Source organism: Ochotona curzoniae, unplaced genomic scaffold (genome assembly GCF_017591425.1).
Source record: "Ochotona curzoniae isolate NIBS_2020 unplaced genomic scaffold, NIBS_Ocur_1.0 contig_2318, whole genome shotgun sequence".
In the NCBI taxonomy this organism is placed as follows: Eukaryota; Metazoa; Chordata; class Mammalia; order Lagomorpha; family Ochotonidae; genus Ochotona; species Ochotona curzoniae.
The window spans coordinates 4,544,431-4,569,321 of NW_024465419.1; positions in this window are offsets into that span (position 1 = coordinate 4,544,431).

A 24,891-nucleotide genomic window follows, 5' to 3' on the forward strand; every position below is an offset into this window, starting at 1 on the left:
GGGTACTGGGGCCACTTCAGCCCAACAGCCTCCCAATTAGCTATTTTAACAAGAGATAATAAGACAGCATGTCTTATTCAGAATACACTGAATTCTTGAAAAATGGTAGTATGTCAGAACAAAGACTTACTGTGATTTCAGTTTCACACTTTTGTGTATCACCTTTTGAAATAAATCTACCATTTATAAAAGCACAGGGTTTCTCTGCAACAAAGTGCATGTAGCACAGTGCCAGGCTAGAATCTGTAATAAGATGATCCAAGTGATTAGGTTTTTTAAAATCTTAGGATCTGAACGACAAGGTTCAACACTGTATTGCATTCCAGATGATCCTCACATCTCACAACTGCCCCAGGTCAACAGTGATAAAGTATCTGTAATAGAACTGCTGCCTTAGCATCACACATGAGACATGTTTGTCTAGATAATTTATAGTGAATAGTTATCCAGTAACTATTCAATAACAGGATAAATTAAGAGCTATGATCTAGAGATCCTGTAAGATGCTAAAATATTCCTTTCTCTTAATTTGCTTTGTGTTCACAGTGAAGGTCGCCTTGCACCGAGGGAGAAGAGGCCAAGGCACTCTTGACTCATGGTGTGCTTCAGCAGACACAAAGCAACAGAACAGCCAGATTCTCCGTATGATTATGGAGCTTCCAACTTCATTCCTGCCTGAAAGCCACTAATTAGGGAGAAAACATGGTCTCAAGCTTTGCAACGCTTATAGCAAAGTAAGCCCTAATTAAAGAGGGAACATTTTCTTTTGTGTTGCTGAATCTCAAATGTTTTTACACATAAAGATATACAAAAAAGGTCCCTCATTATCAGCATTCCTTTGACTGGGAGCAAGGCTGTTTTCCTTCAAAGGGTATATTCTGTAAAGGAGTGTTGGGATGCTGTGGAAAGCCCCACAGGACCCACACAGGCATTATCATTGTGCTGGCTTTGCTCCTGCAATTTTATATTTGAACATTATGGTTCATGATGCTCATAATACTTTCTCGTTGTTCTCTTTGTGCTTTGTGTAGTTTCTGATCTCATTAGTCTAGTTCAATACATGCTTTTGTATGGGTTTCCCAGCACCATTAGAAATCTCTGCCACTTGGCATTCAGCTGCTTCTGATCAGCAGCTAAAGCAAAGGGAGAGGAGAGATACCTGCAAGCGGAGCAAACATACTTGGACATGAGGGAAAGACAGGCTGAAAATTAGTTTAGGGTGCCTTAAGGAGCTACATAGGAAGAGCAACTAATTGTGCTGTTGAGAAGCTTGTGGGAGGTCATTGCTTTGGGCTAGCTCTGCACCAGTATCCTGCAGATTACACCAAATCAGAATGAAGTGTGCTGTTGTACCTCCAACACTAATGTGTGCAAGCTTTAGAAGCTAATTAAGTCATGGGGGAGGAGCTACAATGAGTGGGATCAGGGCCTTTATAAAAGAGGCTTCACAAAGGTTTGGTCTCTTGGTCTTGTGCCCTTCTGCCTCCTATGGACACAACATTATCACTATGTTGGCTTGGAAGCAGGGAGCAGCCCACTGGACACCATGGACAGTGTCTGGGTCATACATTGGAGAAATAAATGTATGTTCGCAAATGGCCCAGTCTGTAATATCCCATTCTAGCTTCATAAAAGAACTAAGACAGTCACTCGTGGTGGTTGCTGCATAATCAGACTGCTCCAAATGGGCCAGTATAAAATAAAAATAAAATCATGAGATTCATAAACAATCAGTCAAATGAGGCCAGGTTTACCTTCAATTTTCTCTCCTGATAATTATTGTTAACCATGAAGGGACACAAAGGAAAATATTGATAACTCCCAGAGCCCTTTGGAAATGTCTCTGAAAATTATATGGTGTTCATCTACAGAATGCCCATATTCAACACTTCACAATGCTTCTTGGTGTCCACCGGAAACCCAGATGAGTGAAGATTAGAAATTCCAATTAGTAATGTGTGATTTCTTATTTCAAAAACTAGAAGTATGGAAAACAACTCTGTATGTTAGAAAAATAAGACTTAATTTGCAGAGGAAGTTGTAAATTATAAGTCTTGGTTAAATAAAGTTTTTGTTCTAGAGAGACTGAGAGTTGCATAATAAAAAGAGTAAGAGAGTAAGAGCGGAAGAAAAAGCTAAATGAAGCTAATAAAGTTGCCAAAGAGCTGTGAGGAGGGAATAATGTCATGTGTGGTGAAGCTTCAAATTGAATGTGTTTATCATAGAAATTCTTTTTTTCTTGATGAGTCTTCCTATCAAAAATATGCTGATGCAAAACAAATCTAATTCTTTTCTTTAATATGCCATGGCTTCCTTGGAGTACGACACAAAGCTACCAGGAGGTTTCTCTTCTCTTTAAGTGACCTGCGTTAAAAACAAAACAAAGCAAAACAAACAAAAAACCCTGTGCCTCATCAAGATGATTTACTGTGTTTTATTTTGTCTTTTATTAAATCTTTCAATACTTAAAGAAGCCAAAACTTCTTAATATTAAAGCAGCTAGAAAAAAAAAAAAAAAACCAAAAACAGCCAGCCTGGGGTTTGGCACAGTTACACAACAGGCTAATCTCCCTAGCTGAAAGCACTTGCATCCTATATGGGATGCTCATACACTAACTGCCCTACTTCCAATCCAACTCCCCACTTAAGGCCTGGGATAGCAGTGAAGGATGACCCAAAGCCTTGGGCCGAAGATCCCATGTGGGAGACATGGAGGAAGCTCATCGCTCCTGGCTTCAGATAGGTTCAACTCTGGCCATATAGTGTTTGAGGAATGAACCAGCAAATAGAAATCTCTCTCTCTCTCTTTAAAGATTTATTTTATAATTATTGGAAAGGTGGATATTCAGAGGAGGAGAGACAGAGAGGAATACCTTCCATCTACTGGTCCACTTCCCAAGCATCCGCAATGGCTGGAGCTAAACCAATCTGAAGCCAGGAGCCAGAAGCCCCCTCCAGGTCTCCCACACAGGTACAGGGTCCCCAAACTTTGGGCTGTCCTCGACTGCATTCCCAGGCCACAGCAGAGAGCTGGATGGGAAGCGGGGCCTCCAGGATTAGAACTGGCGCCTGGTGCATTCAAGGCGAGGACCTTAATCACTACGTTATTGCTCTAGGCCCCTCTCTTTCTCTTTTAATCCCTGCCTTTCAAATAAAAATATAATAAATCTTTTAAAAAGTAGCTTGCATAAGGGTCTTTTTGAAACTATATAATATTTTTATATTTGCCTTCAATTGTTTCATAATGACTGTCAATCTTGCTTGATCACATTTTAAAATATTTGGACATTATTTTTGACAAACTTCCCCAAATCAAATATTAAATATAAGTCCTGTTGGCCTTGAACTGAGATTTTCCCATTGGACCCTTGGAACATCTTAAAAAATCTGTAGAAGGAAAATATTAAGGTAGTTAAGTTTATATGAAATGTAAAATTATTTTGAAAACATTGTCAAATGAGAAATAGATGACTAACTTTCTCTGAGTCATACTACTAATTGTACAGATGCATTTTAATATGCACTCTAGAAAGTATGAAATTCCCAGAAACTGCCCATCATTTGGATGTTGTGTGAAAACATTATATTTCACAGAAATACTAAAATTTCCTTATTGATTGCATTAAAATGAACTCTCACCAGATTTTTACCATGGCTGCTTAAGATTTTGTCATCCATTGATAATTAATTATCTTATTCTGATTTCTTTCTGGAAGTTTTGGAAACAAGTGCTTTCTGACAGTGCTTCATCTTCAAGGATGCTCATGGAAAGCACTGTGATAGGGACCTGTTTCTAGTAACTTTAAGACGATAGCAGCAAAGTCAGTAAGGAGTCCAGGACTATACTGAAGAAAAGAGTGGTTTTTTGTGAGTTTGATAACCTAAAATAAAACAAAACAACAATAAACTCCGTACAACTAAGTGCACTACAAGAGCAATCTTTAGTAAAATTTTATTTTCAGCTTTTGATAAAGCTTTATCTATGCTGTTTGTTTTCTAGATAGAAAGAAATTTTCTTGAAGCTATTTATAGCTTACTATAATTTGGTAGTGCACACTTTTATAAGAAGAATTCAAATATTAAGAGTAGGCATTTGGTGCAGCAGCTTTAAGTCATTGTTTGGATGCCTACTTCCCATTTTAGAGTACCTAATGTGAGTCTTTGCTACTTTACATTCAATTTAGCTTCCTACTAATACATATCCTAAGAGGTAACAGATGTTAGTTCATGTACCTGGGTCTCAGATGGAATTCTTTTTTCTAGCTTTGGTGTAGCCCACCTCTGGGTAACGAAACCATCGGGGGAGAGAATCAGTAAGTGGAAGACTCCACTCCTTCTCCATCTCTCTGCCTTTGAATATAAATAAACACATAATTTTAAACATTTACTTTTCTCCATACTTTGTTATTCAAAAATTTAGAAACTATTCAGTAGCATTCTTCCTTTTGTTGCAACAGTGCAATTTATAATCTCAACAATTCTCTCTTTAGAACAGGACAAAATTGGAAAAACTGATTGTATTGCAAAGACTCTGAACAGAATGTCATATTTGAGACATACAAATGATGCCTGGCTTCAAGAGTTTCTAATCTATTTGTGACTGAATAAAAATTGTCATTTCCTGGCAAGTCTAGGAGCCATAATGCATTTTGGGAACCTTGAGAACCTAGTAATTCATCCTAACCTAAGGACAAACACTGCTGAAATCTGAATTTTGTCTTCATTTTACTTTCTAACCTCAAGAGGTTTGTAAACACCTAACCAAAGGGGCAAGTGTTCTGGCACACTCCTTAAGCTGCTGCCTGCAATGCAGATATCCCATGTATGTATGACTTCCTGCCCAGCTGCTCCACTTTTCATCCAGCTCCATTCTAATGTACCTGAGAAAGTGGAAGAAAATGGAGTCTGGTGTGGTAGGCTAGTGGCTAAAGTCCTCACCTTGTATGAGCCAGGATCCTTTATGGGTGCCAGTTGTAATCCCAATGACCCTGCTTGCCATGCAGCTCCCTGCTTGTAGTCTGGAAGAGCAGTTGAGGAAGACACAAAGCCTTGAAACCCCGCACCTGCGTGGAGACCTGGAAGAAGCTCCTGGCTTCAAATTGGCTCAGTTGCAGCCATTGCAACAACTTGGGGAGTAAATCATTGGATGGAAAATCTTTTTCTCTGTCTCTCCTCCTCTCTTTATATCCGAATTCCAATAAAAGAAATACATCTTGTTTAAAAAGTGGTAGAAAATGGTCAAAGATGTTAACCTCATACCACCCACATAAAAGGCCTGGATAGAGCTCAAGGCTCCTGGCTTTGGTTTAGCTCAACTGTAGAGATTGAGGCCATTGGGGAGGGAACCACCGGATGGGAAATATCTGTGTTTTATTCTCTCTGCAACTTGCCTTTCAAGTAAGTGGAGAAAATGGTTAGAATTAAAACCTATTCAGTGATTTCTTGTCAAAAGTCCCAGCAAAAACAGACCTAGAGCCTGTGTGATCGATTCCAAGTTACAGTGTATTTGCATAAATAATCAGGCCAGGTTATATAAGATTAAATTGTTATCAAAGCATGTTAGTTTTACTTTATCTTTGGTACAAATAGGGATAGTTCCAAAGGTTAAAAAAATGTTTCACAAGGAAACTTTAATATATGTGTTATGAGATTGCAGTCATGAAAAATGTGCTCAAGATTTTATTACCCAACTAAAGAACAGACTGGATCTTGAATTCTGGTGTCCAATTATGTCTGAATACAACTCTCCAACTTAGAGTAATGGCTGCTTTGCTACATCTCTCAGTATAACTGAAATTGGATTGTCAATGCATGTTTTAAGGAACGACACTCATGCCTGATCTGTGGAACACTCGGCGTTTTCTAGAATGTGCAGTGTCATAACTAATACACTCAAATTGCACACCAGGACTAGAAACTGATTACCTCACTCTAGAAATATTATTTCCTTAAAAAGTTGAATGAAGATTCTCCATCCCAATAAAACTATTTCCCTTTTTATTTCTCCACTGCTTAAACCCACATTTTCACTTGGTGGATAAAGCTGTAATAGAATTTCATCTTCAGTAGCTTTGTCAAACAATTCCATGAAGTTCTGGATTTGCCATTCCAAAGCCGTATCCTAACAGAGTCTGTAAAATCCTTTAGTCCACCAAGTGAATCATATCAGTGGCATCCCTTGTGCAGCTGTTGTTCAAATCGTCATGGAGTAAGAATTCAGATCCTGTTGTTTTCCATCACTGTCTAATTTGATCTGGTCATGAATACCAGATTACCTACTAGCTGAACATGGAGGGGGCTATACAGTTGCTAACCCAAGTTGTTGCATGTGGATATATCCATTTGCTGTTGCAGACATCCAGTTGCAAAACAACCAACAACACACAATTTAATTAAAATGAGTAGATTTTTCACTTCACTTATTATTTTATCTTATTTGGCTTGGTTTATGGAGATCTTCCCAAAAGAACATGCATTAAACTCATAGTAATAGTCTCCTGATAATAAAGTCACTGATCCGCTAGTGTACTATGTTCTCTGAAAAAGTCTTATATGTCTACATGCAACTATTTACTAGATGCTAGACTAACAAAAAATTAAAGAAATGTAATTATCAGTATGTTATAACCCATGAATACTATGTTGAGGACAAAAACCCAAATAATTGTGGCTCAGAGTAGCACTAATAGGCTGAGTTTTTAATCAGGGGAGCAAGGGAGGATTGTTCATTGTTAAACAAAATATACGGGAGACTACGATCAGGATTGACCTTTGGCTTTGGCCCCAGTAGATGAGACCAGGCTAGAATAGATTCAATCAAGCTATCTTCCAAGGAATTAAACCAAATTCTGAACTGGGTCAATTTGAAACAAATGAATACACAGAAAAATCACAGAAACCATTAAAAAGGAACCAGATAGGAAACGTAACTTTGAAGTGATATATCTGTTTTCCATTCCTTATTTCTATTCTCTTTAGCCGTCTCCTGCCTATGAAGCCAAGCTCTTCTGTTCAGTTTATCAACATTATAATCCCAAGTGAAATTAGATCTTCAAATTCAATTAGAACTTTAAATTTACAATAATTTTGCATTTTGATAGTGATGAAAAATCCCATTGCTGTTAGTATTCAGTTGGCAATGTTTTATATACATTGTCTCACTAGATCTGCAACTCAATTCTGTGCTAGTAAGTCAAATATTACCATGTCTGCTTATAGGAACTGAGGGTGAAAAGTCACACAACTTTTCCTAGGAGATTTGGTGATGCAAGGACTCTGATTCAAGTTGCTTGAAGGCAAATACAAAATAGTTTTTGTCCTACTCTGATATCAAACTATTTTTTATTATGGCAATAAAATATTAACTACTTTTCAATCATAAAAATTAGGTATTGGAAACATAGTAATTGATGAGACTCATGTAATCTAGGTATACATTTGGGGAAAAATACTGTTCAGCATTTGGACTTCAGCATTTTGCTAAGGACATTTAGCAACAGTATCTGCAAATTTTTGATAATGGTAATGCTACTGATATTATCAGCTTTAAAAAATATTGTGAGGTATTTCAGTACTTGACAGAGCAGTTGGGTCAGTATTTGGGATACCCACACCCATGTTTTAGGGTATGGCTCAACTCCCAACTACACCACTTTCACTGCAGTTTCCTGCTGGTGCACAACCTGGAAGAGACAGAGGGTGATGGTTAAATATTTAGGTCTCTGCTGGAGTCCCAGAGGAGTTAACTCCTGACTTCATCCTGGCCCAGCCCTACCTGTTGAGGGCATTTGGGGAACGGGTCAGCAGATGGAGCTTTGTCTCTTTGTCTCTCTACCTTTTAAATAAATTTTAAAAATTAAATAATATATACCTGTGAACCACTGGAGGATTTGAAGCTGCTTTTCAAAAAGGCACTGCTTTCCCTGGCTTCCATCTGATGGCTTTTCCTTGTCTCTCCTTCCTCTATAAATCTGCCTTTCCAATAAAAATAAATAAATCTTAAACAAGATTCTCCAACAATTTCCTGTTACTATGATTAGCAGCCAAAGCACTGATTATACCTACAAACTCTAGTCTCTACAAAATCTACAAAATCTAGTCTCTAGTCTTTATGCTCCAGTCCCCCTGGTCCTGATTTATTTTTCATATTCTCTCAGGACCTTTATATCTCCTGTTCTCTTTACCTAGAGCCTGCAAGTGTCTATTATTGCTACCTTATTTAAATTTCAAGATACTGCTTTCATACTTTGTCTTATCATCACTTGTTACAATTAACAGTCAATCTACTTCAGCTTTGTGTCTTGTTTCTTGTCTATTTCCCTTTAAGTAAGTTCCATGATAACAGACAATCTTCATTTTTTTGTTGTTGGATATTCAAATATCTAAAACAATACCTGGCCTGCTATAGACCCTCAATAACTATCAGTTACATAAATAATTTGACAAGACATTCTCACAGAAGTGAAAACATAATGTCACAACAGTTATGCAAATTCAAAGCAAATTCTTATGAAACTTCTTAGCTTGGATAGTAATTGCCTCCACTTTATATACTAGAGACTTAAGCTCAAATTTAACCTTATTACATACCTGAGAAGTGGCAGAGTCTAGGCTACCTAGCTTCACACCTGCACAACTTGCACAACGTTCCTTACAAAAACTTTCACCTTTAAAGATCACATTGGCCTCCATTGTTGGCATCATTGTTCTTATTCATGTGGCTTTTAAAGCAGACTATTGGTGAAGGTCTCCTGACAGGTTTTCAGCTCTCATTCTGTTTCTTCATTCTGCCTTTTACAATGATTCCAGAATGAATTCCTGACCCACAAACATGGCTTTAAGACTTTTGTCATGAAAAGCTCTTACAACAGCATTCAAAGCCCACTGTGATCCAGATGAAATCCCCAATTCTCGCTGATCTCAACCCATACACTTAGAGGGCCAGAGAGCTGGACCTATGTCTTGTAGTCTACGGCCAAACCCTGGATTTCTGTGTCTCCCTAATTTAGTTCCCCTGTATGGAGTCACTTCCCATCATTTTTCTCCCACTCAGACCTTGTCTGAAGTTTCATGTAATTAGTATTCATCATGATTAATATTTTGTTCTGTCATAATGCATGTCACCTTCTGCTTTATAGAGCAGGTGACTGTATCTGTCCTCTAAGGATTGTTCAGACCTATAAGCATAAACATGATGTTCTACCTTCTGTCATTTGCCACACCACATTGTACATTGCATTTCAGTTTGCTCAATAAACACTAATTTAATGAAAGTAAAACTGCCTATTTCTGGAAAGATACATTAAGTTTCTGGGCAGCACACACAAAGGGCCTGGACAAAAGGGAGAAAGTGAATTTAAGAACTTCAATCAGCCTGGAATTCTGAAATCATATGCTATGTGATTTTTCTTTTTTGTTTCAATATGAAAACAGTGCGTACCCACCTCCCACTTACCTTGTTCTAGGCCTGAAAGACAGTAGATTGTTGGTAACACAAACTTCTCATCAGACAGGGCTAATTGCAGCCTAGAATGATCTGCCATGTTCCTGAGGTCTCTTTGTCTTGTTCTGCCCTTTGAGATCATGAAAAAGGCTTCAGCCACAGCACTCCCTTCCCTCTTTCTTACTCATTCTTGAAACCTCCCACAAATCTTTCTTTGAAATTATTTTTCTCTTTATTTACTCCTTAAAGTAAAGCCATAATTATTCAGACAAATTAAAGAAAAATATAGACTTTATTTCCCAAATCTATAAAAGTAAAGTCTCACAGTGCTAAGTATAAATAACAATAATTTCATATCTATACAAGGAAGTTAAAATCAGAACATACCTACACTTTGTTTTTTTAATGATACATGTCTGTATCAACCAAATCTATGTTTTCAGATATTTTTACTTTCAAGGTGAGCTTTAGCTTAACTTCTTCACAAGTCATGCCAGACTAATTACAAAGTGAAAGAGTCAATCTTTTTTTAATACTGTTATTCGAGTATCTGTAGAGTTTTTTAGTATCATTAAAGGCAAGCTTCTTCAGAGATGGAACCACTCATAAGTCATTTTCACCCTGAATGAAATAATCTTTGTACTGAGACACATATTCATGAATTATGCCTCAGTACTGTCTTTGATTGCTCTAATTTTTTTCCTGTTTCTTTAGCAAAATATCGGAGGCTGGGTGCTTTGTAAAGACAAGAAGCTTATCTGGCTTATGAGTCCCAGGACTGGACAGTTGAAAGAGTATGGCACCAGCAGCATAGTAAGGGCACATTGAGTGCACAACAGCACAGCAGAGAAGTAAAGAGAAATGGTCACATTTAAAAAGGTTGACACCAGAACGGAAAGCCAGAGTCATGTGCCAGACTCACACTTAAAGACAAGTGTGTGTGTGTGGGAGGGGGTTCTCATTATTTGAGAGCCAGACAAATAAACAAGCACAGGGAGAAAGAGAGAGAGAGCAAGATAGAGAGGCAATCCTTCAGTTCACACCCCAAAGGTCTGCAATGACTGGGACGTTACACTCAGTGACTGGGTACAGCCAAAGCTGGTAGCTGGCAATTCAATCCAGCTCTCTTTCAGTGAAGGAAGAAGTTCCATAACTTCAGCCACCAGTGTTTCCAAGAGTTTTCATTCATGAGAATGAAGAATAGGAAACCGAGCCTCAGTCCTTCATCGTGGTACAGCGGTGCCTTAGCCATCATCTAGAAGACTCTGCTAGATGTCTGTCCCTCACTCTTTACAGCTCTGTCATAAAGTACCCAAGGTTGCCGGAGAATTACATCATTCCATTCTGATAGTGTTTACTCCGACAAACTAAACATCGTCCCCTAGGTTCTACCTTTTTAAGCTTCCAACATATAAACCTTTGGGGGACACACTCAAACTATATCCAAGCTATAGCAAATACCGGCAAGCTTAATAGTACCTCGTGTCCTACTTCTGGAGAAGTGTGATAACTACAAAGCCTCACCACCCCACCATTTCAAGCATGCCATCATAAGGAAATCAGCACCATGGCTGGTCTGTGGATACCTTGTCACCACATGTATGGCCACCGAGTCCTGTCCATCTCAGAGATCAGGTGCCAGTTTCTCTAGAGGTAAGGTTGAGGCACCTTGCAGCCCTGTATGAATTAGGAGTTTAACCCAATCACACTTATGACATTTTCAAAGACAGGTTAGTAAATCTGAAATGTGTGCTGCTATCAAGTTGCACCACCAGTTTCTAATTGAAAAGCTTTGGTCTTGAAATAATTGATAGGGCATCCAGGAAGTGAAGGCACAAGCCTTCAAGCAGACAGAACTCATCTGAGGTCAGTCTTCAGGATGGTCTGTGCTTGGGCTCCTGTTTAGGCTGAGGCTTCATACAATCCACTCCCTGATAATACTCCTGAGAAAGAAACAGAAATTGACCCAAGTTTTTGTGCTTCTGCCAGCCATGCGAGAGACCAGAATGGAGTTCCTGGCTCCTGGCTTTGGCCTGACAGCCCTGGTTGTTACAGTCAATTGGGGGAATTGAACCAGTGAATGGATCTCTCTCTGTGTGTCTCCCTGTGTCTCCCTTTCCCTCCTTCCATTTCTTTCTCCCATTTTCCTTCCTCAGAATTGCATATTTCAAATAAATAAAATAAACCTTTTTTAAAAAGACTATAAAGAAGAAGAATTTAGAGATGTTTTCATTCCAAAGATATGTTAGATGCCAGAAAGTGTAAACTTATTCATCTTGTTTGGATATTATACAATGCATACATATAGCAAAATATCACATATAACTCATAAGTAGTTATAATTTTATGTTTTCTAATTTAAAAATTTTTAATATTTTATATATGTACTTAATGCAGTCAAAAATAAAAACGTTCTATTTTCCCAATAAATAAGTTACCATCTCAGAGACTTCAATGAATTTCCACATCAAAGATTGTTTACAGAATGACACTTGAACTTGTCTTGTAAGTTTCAATATCTTTTACAAAATCGTTTTCTATCACACATCTGTCAGAACTAGGATTTGATCATTAGATGCAGGAAAACATCCATCCATGGTTTTCTAAGAAACCATATAAAATTTTGAATTACAGAAAATAATCCACTGATCACAAACATAGCAATCTGAACAGATTTATCCAGGATAGATTTTTTTTTCTCCTGAAAGAAAAATGTTATTTCACATGAATGGCAGGTTCTCAGAAAATTTTATCCTTTAAAAATATAAAAATGTGGACTCTTATGCTAGCAAATACAGGGGAGAGACAGTAAAGTTAACTGGCAATTATTCTATTTCTTAATAAGTCTTAAAAAAAGGAAAAGTATTTATTTGTTTGAAAGGTGGAACTACAGAGAGAGGAAGAAATATAGAGGGCTCTTCCATCCTCAGGTTCACTCCCCACAAGTGCCATAATGGTGGGATCAGGACCAGGCTGAAGCCAGGAGCCTGGTTCTCCAGTTGGGTGTCTCCTTGCTCCATCTTCTGCTGCTTTCTCAGACACAGTATCAGGGAACTGGATCAGTAGTGAATTTGTTGGGACTCAGACAAATGCTATGTGGGATGTTGGTTTTGCAAGTGGCAGTACTGGGCCAATCATGTTCAATCTTGTCTCAAGATTTGTTCTGGAAACCCCAGATCCTTTTTTAAAAAATATTTATTTTTATTGCAAATTCAGATATACAGAGAGGAAGATCTTCCATCCACTTATTCACTCCCCAAGTGAGTGCAATGGTTGATGCTATGCCGATCCGAAGCCAGGATCCAGGAACCTCTTCCAGGTCTCCCACACAGGTGCAGGGTCCCAAAGCATTGGGCCATCCTGGACTGCTTTCCCAGGCCACAAGCAGGGAGCTGGATGGGAAGTGGAGCTGCTGGGATTAGAACCGGCGCCCATATGGGATCCAGGCGTGTTGAAGGCAAGGACCTTAGCCAATAGGCCACTGCACTGGGCCTCCCAGATCCTAAGTGATAAGAAATAACTACCACCTTACTAACTATTCCATATTTGGACATCTTAAATATCCTCCAAAGAGTTAGTAGTATCAACCACTCAAAGAAGGTCCTTAAGCACTATAGACCAGCCAGGGAGCTGGAAGCATACCTCTCGACTCTACCTTTTATCGCTAAGAATTTTTAGCCTTAAATCATTAATGACCCTGGAAACTAAGTAATAGTTACCCATTGCTTGCCTAATGGACAATGAATAACTACTTTTCCCACTACTCTGATGCCATGACTGGTTTGCTGTACACTGGCTTAACAGATTCAGGTTTTAAGTGTTCTAGGTCTGATACACTCTGTTTCACCTCCCAAAAAAGTCAAAAGAGAAAATGAAACAAAAAGCTGCATATGAATGTTCACATTAGCATTATTTAAAATAATGAAATGTAGCAAATACAGAAAACAATGAAATATTGTCATAATTCATTTTCAGTTATTACAACAAAGTACCTGAGGTTGGGTAAATTGTAAACAAACAAACAAACAAAAAAACAGAGTTCTATTAGGCTCATTGTTCTGTAAGCTGGTAAGTCCAAGGGCGCTGTGCCAGAGGTGATGCCTTCTTGCTGCGTCATAAACTGATAGAACGCATTACAGGAGGGCACCAAGTGGGAATGTTCAAGGGAGATTGCCTTCACATGACAAAGCTACTCCACTGATAATTCACTGGTCTGTGAATGGATTCCTCTAGTCAAGACAACAGAGCCCTCATGATCCAATCACCCCAGAGGTTCCACTTCTCAAATTCCATTAGCACATGACTTAATGTGGTATAATACAGTGATTTATTATTCAGCTGCAGGAAGTGATGGAGTTCAGACACACACTACTTTAAGGATCTACTAAGACCTCTGGAACTAATGTAAAGATTATTTTAAACTAGAGATATTTGAGAAACAGGGGTTTGATGCACAAAGTTAATATGTCACTTGACACCCATATCAGAGACATTCCACATGGGAGTGCCTAAATTTGAGTCCCAGCTCTGCTTTTGATTTCAGCTTTCAGCTAATACATGCCTTGGGAGGCAACAGATGATGTTTCCAGGCAGCTAGCTGGGTATGCTAAACTATAGCTCACAAGCTCCCCTGTAATTCTATCCTGCTTGCCCATCAAATTGTCCTCTTCTAGGAGATATATTTGCTTCATCCAGGACCTAAGCAGGTATGCCCTGAAAATCTCGCTATTGACCTCCATGTAGAATTTGTGGAAGTGCCATATAATTTCCAGGTGGCTTCATGTCTGGAGGCACTACCCCTACCTCATAAAAGAGCTACAGTTAGGAGGGATTCTCTCTTTGTTGGCAGACCACAGCTGGAGAGGCTATTGGGATCTCTCTGTTCTCCTCCCCCGCTCCTTCTGTTTCCAGGCAATCTTGTGACCCACTGCCCACTCATGATGAGTATTTTTTGCACACACATGTGTGTGTTTTTTCACTTTTAAATGCAGCTTATCACTTTTTGCACCTGATATTTGCTAAATAAAACATGTTTGACTGTGCATAGGTAGAGTCAGGTGGGAAAATGAATACATCCCTTGCCCACTCCAGTTGAACTGCTACTATTCATGTAGGAGATTGAGACTAAGTTTCAGGCTCCTGGCTTTAATCTAATGTAGCACTGACTGTCGTAGGCACTTGGGAGTGAACAAACAGGTGGAAGATCTTTGTGTGCTTGCATGTATGTCTGCCTCTGCTCCTTTCCAATAAAATGAAAATACATTTAAAAAAAATAAACTGGAGACTTCTGCGACTCAACAGATGCACAGTTTGTCAGAGCTTACCTTATCCTACTGGGGGTGAAGCTGCTTTCCTTCCTCTTGCCAAGAAAATTTTAAAGCCAGGAAATAGATGAAGACGATCGCTCACACCTGCATAAACAAACGTTATCACAAATTTTATATTACACTTGTTCCCCTAAGTATCCATTTGTCTTTCCCAAGAAAGCAGTTGATCTGTTCACAAACTTTTTCTGTCTGTTTACTTTTTATTATTGGAGCTGAGATATAAACTCTTAGCTGTCCAGGGAGCCACTGAATTTGTCATCTTTCCGGTTAACTTACCCTAAACTTAGGTGAAATTTGCAGACTCCAAACATTGATCTGAATTGGTATAAGAGAACGTTTCTTCCTGACAACACAATGCAGATACCGTACAAAACATTAAGGGGAAGAAATCATACACAATGGGTTATTTATGTGATCTCATTTATATGAAATCTAAACAGACAGATCCAGAGAGTTAGAAAGTAGATTGGTTGTTGCAAGTGCTGAGACAGAAAGAAATGGAGAGTGACTGTGTAGGCATGTAAGGCTTATTATGGGGTGATGAAAAAACTTAGAACTAGACAAAAAGGATACACATACACTTTGCACTAAATATAGCTGAATTATTCGTTTCTAGGTGATTTAGGGATAGGAGCTAGCCTCACAGTTAGCATACTCACACCACAATAAATGAATTAATATGCAGTTCCTGCTCCAGCATCAGACTTCAGCTTCCTGCCACTGCAGAAGCTAGGAGGGGAAAAAATGGGGCTTTATGTAGATGGGTTCCTGCCACTGATGTGGAAGACCAAGACTAAGCTCCTGGAACCCAGCCATTAGCCAATCCCAGTCCTGGCCACTGCGGATGTTTAGAAAGTGGACGAGTAGGCTCACAGTCTCTCCTTTTCTCTCTTTTTCTGTTTTACTCACTCTTTCTCTAAAGTACATTTTTTTGTTAAAATTATCTGATATATTTCACATGAATTTTGCCATAATAAAAACAATTTCAAACTTTAATTGTAATATACAAGACATCCAAAAGTCTTAGGAAGAATTGCAATAGAATCCTCATTAATTGAATTCACTAACCCAACCACATAGCAAGCTAATTACTGACTGACATGAGAAAACGAAAAAAAAAAAATGGTATTGATTAGAAAGTGTAGGGGAAAGAGTTGACCAACTTAACGTCCAGGCTCCGCAAGGGTAGGGATGAAGTTTCTTACAGACATAAGTTGAGATTGAGAGATGTGGGGTGTATGGCTGTGTGTAAAGTATAAAGATTTATTTATTGAAAAAGAAGTGTTACTGAGAGAGAGAGAGAGAGAGAGAGAGAGAGAGAGAGAGAGATCTTCCATCCATGGATTTACTCCTCAAATGGCTGGAACAGACAGAAACCAGGATCCTGGATATCCGTCCAGGTCTCCCATGTGGATGACAGGGCCCAAGCACATGTATCATCTGCTGTTTCCCAGGCACAGAGAGCTGGATCAGGTGTGGAGCATCCAGGATTTAAACCGACATGCTTCAGGGATGCCAGCACTCCAGGTTCCACCTTAACCAACACTACTCATTTTATTCAGATCCCTGGTTGTTATGACCTGCCTTTCCTTTGCTAACATTACCATGTACTCTAGGGAATTTTCATCATAGCAGTGTGGGATCCAGTTAACATCAGGGCTATGTGAAGGTTACAGTTATTTTTCGCTCCTGATCTGGAGTTTCTAAAAAAGAGACTCTTCAAGACAAGAATGAACTTTAGTAAACGGTTGATCTGCAGTTACTAAGCTAAGTGAGGTAGTCTAGGAGTCAAGGGAACCTGGGGCCTGATGGCATCTAGTACCCGTATCCAAGGTGTGATGCAGGGTCTTGTTTTCAAGTGGGATTCTATTACAGTGAGCATTCAATAGCAGGAGAATGACTTTAGATTAGAACTTTTAAGTAATACAGACTATTTCTGAAAATATTTAAACCAAAACCTAACATTTTCAGATGATTAATTTCTTAGGTATGTATTTATCCAAGGTTGAAACATTCCATTAAGAAGTAAAACATTCAACAAACTTGTTACAATGAAGCAAATCTGTTTTTCCCCCTTTTCTCCTGCTGAATGAAATTCTGCATTCCATTAGATGTGATCAAAGAGCCTGTTTCAATCTTCAAGCACAGATCATTTTATCAGTGCTTGAAACAGTAATAGAGTTCAGAAAATGCTCATTTGCGATGATCTGAAGGTAGCACAAAGAAATATACACAATAAATGAAAAGTGAAGTGCAGTTGAATTGATCAACAGAGAAGTGTGGAAAGAAAGATGAGGCAGGAATAGAGGCCAAGAAAATGAGTCAGAAGCACTCAAGGGGCAGCCCTGAATAGTAGGTAATTGCCTAATGTAAAGTTCTGTTTGAACCTGGGGCTCGCCCCTTTGAACCGCAACTGGGGGATTCTATTTCCTTAAGAATCGGGCACTCTCAGACAGTGTATAAATGCATCCAAATATTATGGTACATTTTGAATGTCCTTGTAAGAGAAGGCCTTAACTCTGCAAACTTATACTGGGTTTATATTGTATCCTTGCATTTGTGTGTCTTATGTCTCAAATTCTTTTTGTGTTTTCCCTTGAGTTGGCAAAGGCTGGCAAAACGAAACAAAAACAGATATTTACTTCTCAATTTAAAAGGTAGAGTTACAGAGCGAGATGGAAATATATTTTCCATCTGCTAGTTCACTCCCCCAAAGTTTGCAACACCTGAGCGAAGCCAAGAGCCTTTTCGGATCTCCCATGTGAATGACAGGGTCCAAAGCACTCAGCTCACGTCCCATTGCTCTCCTTGCTGCGTCGGTAAAGAGCTGGTTTGGAAATGAGCAGTTATGACTCCAGTTGTTGCTCGTAGGAAATGCCAGCACCAATGGCTTAAGTTGCTGTGCAGCAACAAATGCTTCTGTGAAGAGAAGAAGCGGAAAAAAGTGTGACTGTGAGGACTCCTGCTTGAGCCACACGTGGCCAGACAACAGTGATTGCTAAGTAAGCACCTTGATTTTTTCACTTCAAATTTTTGCTCTTAGGTTCAACCCACATGTGATATCATACACCTAATCTTATACTTCTATATCTTTTCTGTTGCACTTAACTACTCAATTAATAAAAAGCCTCACGGGAGCTCAGTGATACACATCCCTCTAAAATGATGATTGATGTGTCCCATAAATTGACAGGTCACTGAAAAACATTTAGCTTAAACTGCAAAGTGGCTTCCTTCTGATGGATTGAAACATCTTCAACAGGTATTAAGCTAGAATATTATTGTAGACTATTTTGTATGTCTGCTGGTGCACTTCGTGTTTATGTCAACAACTGAACATCTCTCCTGCGTCTGATGTGCCATTAATTCCATCTGTGGCAGAGGATGACAGAGACTCTTTCTGCCTTGCTCACTGCAGTGGAGTCTTTAAAAATGCAACAATGATCTAAATCCCAATACTATCAACGTTTTCTTCTTTTGAGAAGCTGATTCCAAAATAAATTATGTAAATATGCCTTACCTATTTAAAGAAGAGTTGAAAGAAAACATATGTAATGAAAAAAATTGTATATGAATTTCAAAATTGTTTTACATCAAAATAAAACTTTGTAATTCAGTCTTTCCACTGACTTTTGAAGTATCTCTGTATCTTCAATATGTAAGTCCTCTGATAAGCGTTTATTGAATGCATAAATAACCAACTAAGACATCAGTATATTCAGCCATGTTCCTCTTGCTCAGCCCTTTGCTAATTCAAAAATACTGAAATACTGACCAGTATTGTGGCATGGAGGATTAAGTCGAAGCTTGTGTTGTCCACATCTAATATCAGAGCACTGATTCAAGTCCCAGCTCCTCTTCTTTGTATCAGCTCCCTGCTAGCAAGCCTGGGAACACCGAGAAGGATGGTCCAAGTACCTGAGCCCCTATTACCCACAGGCCAGACCAAAATGGAATTCCACGATTCCGATTTCAGCCTGGACCAGCCTCGACAGATGTGGACATTTGGAGAGTAAACCAACAACTGGAGAGGCGATCTTTCTTACTCTCTCTCTTTCTAATAATTAAGTAAAGAGATTTTTAAAATGGGCCTGGCACAGTAGTCGAGCAGCTAAACTACTCTGCTTGAACACGCCTGGATCCCATATGGGCACCGGATCTAATCCCGGTAGTCCCACTTCCCATCCAGTTCCCTACTTGTGGCCTGGTAAAGCAGTCGAGGATGGCCCAGAGCCTTGGGACCCTGCACCTGAGTGAGAAGATCCAGAAGAGGTTCCAGACTCCTGGCTTTGGATCAGTTCACCTCTGGCTATTGCGGCCTCTTAGGAAGTGAATCAGTGGATGGAAGATCTTCCTTTCTTTCTCTCCATGTATCTAACTTTCCGATAAAAACAAAATCTTAAAGAAAGAAAAGATCGATGAAAAAATCTAATTAGAAGCACAAAAGAAAAGTCAGGTGGGCATTTTGTCAATACTTTGTCAATTATCTGCATGGCTGATATATTTAAATATTTGATATGTAGGAATCTGAATGACTACAAATTAGGCTTTTCTAGATACTTGGATGTGGTTAGACACAATTATTTTCAATCATTTCCTTTGGGAACACTGTTAAGTCTCTTTCATATAAAACTTAAAAAGCCAGAATTTCCCTTCTATTTCCCTCCTAGGTAAGGGCTATTCTGTGCTGGGCAAATCACATGCTGAGTACACAAGATTCTTCCCCTGTCCTTTTTCAGCTGAAATGCCCTCTGCTCTGGGAAACTGCCTGAAATTGCTGCTCTTCGTTTACCTTTCAGCAGCTCGTATCATTTGGAGGTGGCTGTGGCCTGGTTTCATGCCTCTGAAGTAATTTTCTTCTGGTTGGAAATGTTCAGACACTGCACCAATCCACTGCAAAAAAATAATGTCCTTTTCACCCTTTACAAGAAATAATACTAATGTAAAAGCACAGTCTTTAAACCATTTAACACATGTCTTTTTACCTCCACATATATTAAAAACTTGCTTATCAGGTATTTTAGCAATTGTATTTATTAAATGCTCTGTATACCAAGGTAACTGCAGTAACATAATTATATTTAAGCTTGTTACATTTCCTTGAAAAATTGGAATCCTTAATGCATATTTTAAACAATTTATTTTTACTTGAATGGTTACAGAAAGAAAATGATAAGGACAGAAAGAGAGGGAGAGAGATTTTGCCCACTGGCTCTCTCACAGATGGCCCCAATGGCCAGGGCCAAACCATTCTGAAGCCAGGAGTCTTATCTGGTTTTTCATGTGGGTATTAGAAGTTCAAGTCTTCGGGCCATCTTCTGCTGTTTTCCCAGGCACGTGATCAGGGAGCTAGAAAGGAAGTGGAAAAGCCAGGATTCAAACCAATGCTCACATGGGATGACACTGTCTCAGGCAGTGGCTTTGCCCACCGTGGCACAATGCTGGCCCCAGTGCTTCAAATTTTACAAAATATTTATTTCATAAACTATGATGTTTATGTATGTATACACATAGTCAAAACCTCCATTTTCCTCTGATATTCAGCGTACCAATTTCTTGATATGAGAGAGATTTTAACATACTTGCTTCCACTTGCTAAGATTAGAGCTCATTAGTGCACAGTGTAACTGGAACCAAATATTCAGCTGCTGTTATGATAAATGCTGCATTGATGACCAAGACTTAATGTAAGAGAAAGGAACTAACAGGTAGTAATGGCATATAGATTTCGTTTAAAAAGAATTACTGCTATTTATGCCAACTAAATGTGCTTTTGTCTCACACCATACCTGGCTTTGTCTCATACCGCATTCTCTGGCAGACCTGCTTCCTGACCTGCCAGAAGGTTCATGGATAATGTTAATATGCAGAGATCATGAAAATTACTTTCTATGTACATGTTTACATTCTGGAAGAAACCCTCAATCCTACTTTCCCAAGAATTTCTGTATTCATTGTGTTTCAGGAGAATGCAAAACTCAGATAAACAGATTTCTCATTCTTTTCACAGAGTTGCTGCAATTTCCTTTGATAGAGCCTTTGCTTCTCAGCCTGGCTTGTAGAGCCTCTGCAAAATTGTTTCCTCCAAGACAGAAATTAGTCTTTCCCAGCATAAAGCCAATTTTAAGATGCGGTTTGGTATATGTTGTACATATCTAAATTGAGTGTCTTAAGTTGGGGTCAAAAAACAAAAGTATGGACAGATACTGTTTCTAGATAGAACCTCTGTCACCACTAAGAACCTAACTGGGCAAAAACAGTACTAGTTAAGAACGCCTTAGAGGATAAAGGACTTTAACATATTTTCTGAGGTTGTTCGTTTTTTATTTTTTCCTAAAAATCTCCCCCACCATGAGAATTAAGCTAAAAATGTTCATATCATTAGGGTTGCAACAAATACCAATAGATGGACCATTTGTCACATCTCCACACTTAACTTGCAATTATTGAGTGGAAGTTATCCATGATAACTGAATAAATATTGGTATCTAGATGTTTCAGAGTGCCATCTGTGCCCACAACAACCCCACTCTGGTTTATGGGAGATCGTTCTGTGTTTTGGCTATCAGTGTTGTGATTTACAATTTATTAAAATATTGTGTTTTAAAGATGTAAAGTTATTACATTCATGAAAATGTAAATAGAGCATGTGTGATTTTTAGTAGTACTCAATAAGAATATCAGTAAAATGATAAGCTAATTTCCAAGCAAGTAACACTTGCTATAGTACAGGCTACATAGGAAGAAAATGTTAGAATAAGGATACAAAATCAGATAGAGAAGTGGCTTATGTTCAACTGGTTATGGAACACAATCTCTAGATTACCAGGTTAATAGAAAATATTTGCATCTGTAGCTAACAAAGTATCTCTAAATTAATCTTTACGTCTACCAGAGTCAATTACCCACATGATAAAATCAATAAAACTCTTCATTGAATGATCAACCCAAAATCTCTTCTGCTTATTTTGAAGCTTCAGTTTTCCACAATTTTTTCAAGGAAATAGTGGTAAGTTTTCTACATAATAAAATGTATCGTTTAACCATGTCCTCAATTAGTTGCAGGTTGAGGGTTGACATTGTGGCATAGTGTGTGAAACTGCTACTTGTGATATCAGCATCCCATATGATCACTGGTTCGTGTCCTGGCTACTCCATTTTGGTCCAGCTTCCCTGATTCGCACCTGGGAAAGCAGTAGAAGATGGTCTACATGCCTGTCTTCCTGCCTCCTGCATGCGAAACCCAGATGAAGCTCCTGGCTCCATCATTTGGCCTGGTACAATTCTGGTCATGGAGGCCATTTGGGAGTGAATCAGTGCATGGGAGATTTCACAACCTGTCCTTTACTTTATCTGTGTATCTCTGACCTTCAAATAAATTAATATATTTTTAAAACATTACATATGTCAAAATGAAATGCCCACCCTATGGTAATATCTACTGCCAATCCATTTAGGCTACTACAACAAAATACTTTTTTTTTTTATTGTTGCTTACATTGTATTATGTAGTACAGTTTTATAGGCGCTGGGGATTCCCCCCACCCCTCCCATACCCCTCCCCCCATGGTGGATTCCTCCACCTTGTTGCATAACCATAGTTCAAGTTCAGTTGAGATTCATTGCTTGCAAACACTTGCCTAGCATAAAGTCCAGCGTCTTATTGTCCAGATAAGTTCAGTGGCCTCTTGGGGAGACCTTCTATGGTCTGAAGATAGGTCTAACAGAGTAAAGATCCGGTCAGTTAAAAGCCCCAACAAGGCCTCAGTATCAATATACAACATTATGGAATTAATTGACATAGTATTGGGTAAACAATATGTTAAAAATAATGCAAGTTCCATTCTTCGAAACATCTGGGTTGAGACAGTATCAATGACAGGTTCAAAAAATAACAAACAACCAAACAAAAAATTACAGGTTAAATCAAGGCAAACATGTGGTATCTAATCTTTTGGGATTCGCTCATTTCCCTTAGCATTATAGTTTCCAGTTGTGCCCATTTAGCCACAAAGAACTGCATTTTGTTTTTTTTAATAGCTGAGTAGTATTCCATGGAGTAGATGAACCAAAGCTTTCTTATCCAATCTTCTGCTGATGGGCATTTTGGTTGCTTCCATGTTTTTGCAATTACTGATTGTGCTGCAATGAACATAGGGATGCATGTTGGTTTGTCGTAAAACAGGTGTTTTGGATATATTCCTAGGAGTGCTATTGCTGGGTCATAGAATAGAAGCACCAAAAGGGAACCCACACAAATACAGCCAATTAATCTTTGACAAAAAGACCAATGACAGCTCAAGCAAGTGGGAAGGCCTCTTTAGTAAATGTTGTTGGGACAACTGGCTGATAGCCTGTAGAAACAAAAAAATAGACCCACATCTATCACCATACACTAAGATCCAATCTACATGGATAAAAGACCTAAACCTACATCCAGAAACCTTCAAACTCTTGCAAGAAAATGTAGGAAATACCCTGCAAGACCTAGGAGTAGGTCCTGACTTTCTAAGAAGGACACCAAAAGCAATAGCAGTTGAGAACAGAATAAACAAATGGGACCTCATCAAACTAAGAAGCTTCTGTACAGCAAGGGAAACAATCAACAAAGTAAAAAAGCAACCCACAGAGTGGGAGAAGATCTTTGCACACGATATAGGCGATAGGGGGCTAATTTCCAGGATATACAAAGAACTTCAAAACAACCAAAAAACCAAAACAAACAAGCCACTCAAGAAATGGGCACGGGAAATGGGCAAACATTTCACAAAGGAACAAGTCCAAATGGCAAACAAACATATGAAAAAATGTTCCAGCTCCCTAGCAATAAGGGAAATCCAAATTAAAACATCGATGAGGTACCACCTAACACCAGTAAGATTGGCCCACATAAACAAGAACACCAACGACGCTTGCTGGCGAGGATGCGGGAAAAAGGGAACCCTACTCCACTGCTGGTGGAGCTGCAAATTGGTACAGCCTTTATGGAAATCAGTCTGGAGAACACTCAAACAACTCAAAATCTGCATACCATATGACCCAGCAATAACAAAATACTTTAGAACAGATAATTTATACACAGAAATGCATTGCTCATAGTTCTGGAAGTTGAAAACTTCAAAATCGAGATACCAGTGTTTTGGTATCTAGCAACTTTATGTGTTTTAAATGACAGACGAGATGACGAACTCCATCAAATCCTTTTTATGACATCTCTAATTCCCATTCCTATAGGAAGACTCTCCATGCAGTGAACATCCACTATTGACACAGCTGCTTTTTATACTGAACTTCCGGTTTATAGAGCTTAAGTAAATTCCCTATAATAATAAGTGGTGGAGCTGAGATACAAATGGCTAGGAGCTTTTTCCAGGAGTCCAAGGTATTGGGCCATTCCCCGCTGCTTTCTCAGGTCATAAGAAGGAGTTGGATTGGAAGTAGAGCAGCGAAACTATGAACCTGCCCCCATAGGCAGAGAATTAGCATATTGAGCCAATGCACTGGCCCCTGGCCCCATACTTTTTTTTAATTTTAAAATAAAAATTTATCAATATAACACTGGATTTTTAAATGCCAAATTCTCTTCAAAAATTGGTTATTCTATACTTCTTTTATGTATATATGTCTTAGACATTAAAAGGGAGTCATCTATTGTGAAATCTCATTTAATACAAATGCCTGTGTATTTCTGAATCAAATGTCAGATGTAGCTAATTTCCAACACTTTTAGTTCAACATTATCTGTCTTTTAATGGAAACTTCTTACTATCATTCATATCTCCCAAGCACCTGTTACAGAACACTATTGGTTTCTCCATATTGTTAGCCTGTTGGTGCCATCTAGTGAACTAGTGAACATTCGCAAAGAACTCAGAGCAACGGAATTCGGGAAAATTTGCTGGAGACTGTAATTCAGTATTGAAAGTGTATAATCTGCAAAAATAATTCAATTATCTTTCTGATTTTCTGAATAAATATTAATGTCTTTTCCACAATGTCTATAGTGTTCCTAGTGGAAGACAGTTTCAAAGTAGTAAAAGAGCATTTCCATTACTTTTACAACTTGTCTTGAGGAATTTCCTCAACATTTGCACAGTAGATCCTTCAGTTATGTGCCCCTCA